We start from the raw sequence: 6000 nt of genomic DNA, 5'->3' as shown, positions 1-6000 counted from the left end.
TGGGCAAGCCACTTAACCCCATTGCCTTGCAAAAAAACAAACAACAATTTAGCACCCAGTAAACTGAATCTCCATTTGAGAAGCCAAATAGCCAACACAGCTGAACAAGAATCCCCTCTAGTATACTTGCTTGATAAGTTGTTGTCTGGTTTCCTATTAAGGGGAAACTCACTACCAATCGAAGCATTGCATTCCCCATTTGGAAGATTTTCCTTGCCTCAAGTCTAAATGTGCCTCTTAATTTCTTCTCATTGCTTCAAGTTCTACCTTTTAGGACCAAATAGAGCAAGTCTAATAACATCTCATCCATATTACAGCTTTTTCATGCTGTCACACTGATTTTTCAGTTTCATTTATGTCATACTGATGGATAGCTTGCAGTCCACTAAAACTTTTTTCTCATAGCTGTTTCTACTCTATGCCATACTTGTGAAGCTGATTTTTGAATCTTCTTTTATAACCTTATTTTCATGCAAATCTTTTTTTTTCTTTTTTTAGGTTTTTGCAAGGCAATGGGGTTAAGTGGCTTGCCCAAGGCCACACAGCTAGGTAGTTATTAAGTATCTTAGGCCAGATTTGAACTCAGGTCCTCCTGACTCCAGTGCCGGTGCTCTATTCACTGTTCCACCTAGCCACCCCAGCAATACTTTATTATTAATTATTCTTCCCACATAAACTTGTGGGCTTTACCACTCCCTTTGGGGAGAGGGCACCCATTAAAAGTACAGCAATAATGGGACAACTTCCCAGCTTGAGAAGTACAGGACTTTGGAGGTGGTGATGGTGGAGGAGAGGGTGTTCATTGGATTTACTCCTCATAGGCTTGGGCATCTCTTTTGGAGACTTGGTTGGGTTGCTTAATCAATAAACATTAAAAACACATAGCATGTCCTGGACATTGTGCTAGGGGAGTCAAATTATGAATAAAAAGTCCTTGCCCTCAAAGAGCTTACAATTCTAGTGTTGATGCCTGCATATTGCATATAAAGAAAACTGGAAAATTGGGGAGCTGGCACACTTTTTTGTGTGGGGGTGATGATTATGGAGTCAAGAAGAGCAGCTGGGAGGAAATAGGAAGAAAAACTTTAGTCTTCTTGTTAAATAGAAGTTCTAGATCCTATGGCCTTGCCCACCCATGAGGGGACTGAATGAGGCAGATTCAATATTGCAGCACAATGGGATTTCTTGAGTTTCCTGGGGAGGAAAGACCCAATGGAGAGTCCCTATATTCAAAAACAATGAGGCTGGTTCCAGAAATGTGGTCTTAAGCTTCAGCTTCAGGCTCAATTTAGATCCTTGACAACAGTGACATTAAACCTAGGACTGATGAAAACCTTTCCAGTTCTGATCCCAAAGGAATGACGGAAGACAAGAGATTTAACCTTGCTCTTTTGGCAATCCTTTCTTGTTCTTGGCAATTCTTTCTGGCTGTAGACTGGATCTAATTAGTGAGAAACTCACCCCAAGCTTTCTGCATTCTTTGACCCTAGACAAGGGTTCCACAAAAATGATTCCTAAGAGTTTATACCTTTGTTTCCCAAAAGTCAGCACTCATGCTATTTTAGTTCTTTAAAGGCAAGTCATATTTCTCATCCTGGTGTATTGTACAAAAGGATACAGGTATAGTCTTGTGAAATTTCCTTTCTGCCTTTAGGCTTGTGGTACTTCCTAGAAAAATGCACAAAAGTGAGATTATCTCTGATAATAACCAAATCCCAGAAAATATTTTAGTTTATTTTAGTTCAATAAACATTAAATTTCCTGATGCTGTCATAAAGATAAAAATGATCCCTTTGTTCCTGGAGAGAGAGGAGAGAAGAGGATGATGTATTCGAATAAAAAGAAACTTCAAAAGGGAAAATACTTGTATTATCTAGGGTAGGCAGTGGTACCAAAGTTGTGCTTTTGAAGGAATCAAGAGTTATTGAGATAAATGTGCCATGTGCCACAATAAATAAAACTGAATAAAATTGACTTATCTTTTTAGTGAGCCTACATTTGCCAATGAAAGATGACAATGGATCTTTAGTAGCCAAAGACCCCAAGTTACGGATAATAGTATAGAGTGAATAGAAAGATGGTAACATTCTTTTGATTTTGACTAGATTTGACATGATTTGACTAGATGAGGTAGGATAAATGTCATTTCAGCTCTCTACTTTATCATTGGGAGATAGCATTGGTCCAGAGATGATGGGAGTTAGATCAGATGAGATTGACTTTCAGGTAAATTTTTTACAACTTCTAGGGAGTTAGGTACAAGGGGTAGAGGTGCAAGTCACAAAAATAGAATCCTAGTCTGTGACTTGGTTACCTGAATCACAAGAGTACATTTGCAGGGTTAAGGAATGCAGACTAACAGTCATCTGTGATCAAACAGTCGTGCACTAACTCTCCCTCCACTTTAGAAGCCTTTTCAAGTTATTTACCATTGTGGCAATTGACCTTGATTTCATCATTGAAAGTGATTAACTAAGTTTCTGAAAACATTGCACTGAAAAGCATGGGAGCAAGCACATAGCCCTGCTCCACTCCATTGGTGACTGGGAAAGCATGAGAGTATATACTTAAAACTGTAGCTCATGAAGCCAACTAGCTACTAGACCCAAATAGTTCTTAGCAAGAGCAATAGTTAATTCTTCCTCCATTTACACTTGAGGCATGCTCTACCACTCTCTTTGGGAAGAGGGCACACATTTCAAGTGCAGTGGTGGTGGGCAACTTCCAGCTTGAGAAGTACAGGGATTTGAAGATGATGGTGGAGGAGAGGATGTTCACTGGACTTGCTCTGCATGGGCTTGGGCATCTCTTTTGGGAGTATTTATTTTAAACCATCACAATTTATGTGAACCAGAACACTTACAAACCAAGATTGGTTTGATGAAAATGAGTAAATTCAGAAGCTGCTAAACAAAAAAACTACATAGGGTTTACCAGAAGAATAGTGCGCCCATCTTTAAATAAGGCAGAGTTTAACCACCAAAAGTAAAGTGCAAGGGGGTGGCTAGGTGGTGCAGTGGATAGAGCACCAGCCCTAGAGTCAGGAGCATCCAGGTTCAAATCTGACCTCAGACATCCAACAATCACCCAGCTGTGTGTGACCCTGGGCAAGCCACTCAACTGCCCTGCAACCCCCCCCCCCCAATAATAAAAAATGTGCTTCAGTCTGTTCCAACACCACCACCTCTGTCGCAGGTGGATCACATTCTTTAGGATAAGTCCATCACAAAAGCTACTTCCATATTTTCCCATTGTTGCCATTGCTGATTGCAACTCCCTCCATTCGTACTTCCCCACTATCATACACCATATTTTCTCTCTCCTTTCACTCTGTCCCTCTTCTTAAATGTGCTGTAGGGTAGCTGAGTGGCACAGCAGACAGATCCCCAGCCCTTGGGCCAAGAGGACCTGAGCCCACATACCACCCCTAAGGCCCAGCAACCACCTGGCCCTGTGGTCCTGGACAGCCCATCCAATCCCAGCCCCTTGTAAGAAGTAAAAAAGAAAATGTATTATATCTGACCACTCTCTCCCACGGTCCACCCTCTCCTCCATCACTCACATCCCCACCCTTTCCCCGTCCCCCTTCTTTCCTTCTTACTCTAGATGTCTATACCCCATTAAGTTTAGTTTCCTCTCTGAGCCACCCCGATGAGAGAGAGAAGGTTCCCTCATTCCCCCTTGCCTTCCCCTCTTCCATATCATTGCAATAGCTTATTGTAATAAAGTTATTATATGAAATATCTTAGCCTATTCCAACTCTTCTCTTACTCCCATTACATTTCCCTTTTAACCATTGACTCCATTTTTGCAATATTTCTTCAAATTCAGCTTTCTCCTGTGCTTCATCTTTAAAGCTCTTACCTGCTCTATTAAATGAGAAGTTTCCCATGAGTATAATCAGTATTTTTCTATGCAGAAATACATGCAGTTCATCATTAAGTCCCTCATATTTTACTCTTCTCTTCCACTCCCTATGTTTCACCTGAGTCCTGTATTTGAAGATCAAACCTTCTGTTCAGCTCTGGTTGGTTCAACAGGAACATTTGAAATTCCCCTGGTTCATTGAAAGTCCATCTTTTTCCCTGGAAGAGGACATTCAGCCTTGCTGGTAGTTGATTCTTGGTTGCATTCTAAGCTCTTTTGCCTTCTGGAATATTATATTCTAAGATCTACAAACTTTTAATGTAGTTGCTGCTAAGTCCTGTGTGATCCTGACTGCAGCTCCATGATATTTGAATTGTGTCCTTCTGGCTGCTTGTAATATTTTCTTTTTGACTTGGGAGTTCTGGAACTTGGCTATAATATTCCTGGGGGTTGTTGTTTTTTTTTTTTTGGATCTCTTTCTGTGGGGGAGATTGGTGGATTCTCTCAATTTCTATTTTGCCCTCTGCTTCTAGAATAGCTGAGCAATTTCCCTGTAGTAATTCTTTAAAAATGATGTCAAGGCTCTTTTCCTGATCATGACTTTCAGGTATTCCAATAATTTCTAAATTATCTTTTCTGAATCTGTTTTCCAGATCAGTTGTTTTTTCAATGAGTTGTTTCACATTTTCTTCTAATTTTTCATTCTTTTGGTTTTGAAGTATTGTGTCTTGACTTCTCATAAAGTCAGCAGCTTCCTTTAGTTCGTTCTACTTCTGAAGGATTTGTTTTCTTCAGAGAGCTTTTCTTATCTCTTTTTTTCCATCTGGCCAATTCTGCTTTTTAAAGCATTCTTCTCCTTAACTTTTTTGAACTGCTTTATCCATTTGACCTATGCTGGTTTTTAACATGATATTTTCTTCAGCATTTTTTTGGATCTCCTTGACTTAGCTGCTGACTTCTTTTTCATATTTTCCCTGCATCTCACTCATTTCTTTCCCCAATTTTTCTTCTATCTCCCTCACTTGATTTTCAAAATCTTTTTTGAGCTCTGTCATAGCCTGAACCCAATTTCTGTTTTTCATGTAGTCTTTTTTTTTTTTTTTGGTAAGGCAAACGGGGTTAAGTGGCTTGCCCAAGGCCACACAGCTAGGTAATTATTAAGTGTCTGAGACCAGATTTGAACCCAGGTACTCCTGACTCCAGGGCTGGTGCTTTATCCACTGCGCCACCTAGCCGCCCCTCATGTAGTCTTTAGATGCAGGAGCTTGTACTTCCTCATCTTCAAATTGAGTATTTTGAACCTTCTTGGGATCATAGATAATGTATTTCTCAATTGTGTTCCTCTTTTTTCTCTGTTTACTCATTTCCCCATCTGTGCCTAGTTTTGGGGTGCTTTCTGAGCTTTTGAGTATTATTGGGACACGTCCCCACACCAAGGATCTCCTTTGTGAGGCTCTGTCTTCCGTCCTGGTTTGTGAATGACCATAAGCGTACCCCTCTGCCATGGGGCTGAGGTGGGGGGTACCCTGCTGTTCTAGGGGGAGCCTAGTCTGTGATCAGGATCTGAATGTGGTCAGAGTCTCAGAGTCCTGTTCCAGATACAGAGGACAGACCTTGGAAGTCTCTCTTCCCTCCCCTAACTTAGGTATGCTGAACACTCAAGGCTCAGTTGCCTGGAGGCTCCTGTGGCTCTGCCTGCTTCCTTTTCCTGGATCTGGGCTGCCACCTCATGCTGTTAGGTCAGTGCCCTGAGGGCTGGCTTCATGAATACTCTCTGGCAGAGGTCCCTCTGCTGATCTTCCAAGTTGTGCCTGATTCTCCTGGGGTGTAGGTCAGGAAACTGCCTCTGCTGCCATAAGCCATAACTCCCAGGCATCCTGGGGCTGCCTCCAGGAGGCTGAAGTTCCTTCACTCTGGCGGGCGCCCCTCTTACCCCATGGAGCTGAGCCTTTCTGCTATTTTCCAGGTTACCTTGGACTGGAGAATTGCCTCACTGTATCCCTCTGTGGGTTCTGTCTCTCAAAAATTTATTTAGAGCCCTTATAAGTTTTGAAATATTATATATAGAGAGAGCACCTAAGAGAGGCTCTTCTCCTGTTGCCATCTTGGCTCTGCCCCCCAAGACAACTCTTT

The sequence above is a fragment of the Macrotis lagotis genome, chromosome 3 (genome assembly GCF_037893015.1).
Source record: "Macrotis lagotis isolate mMagLag1 chromosome 3, bilby.v1.9.chrom.fasta, whole genome shotgun sequence".
NCBI classification, from domain to species: Eukaryota; Metazoa; Chordata; class Mammalia; order Peramelemorphia; family Peramelidae; genus Macrotis; species Macrotis lagotis.
The sequence above is the reverse complement of the archived record's forward strand: the minus strand, read 5'-3'. Positions refer to the sequence as shown.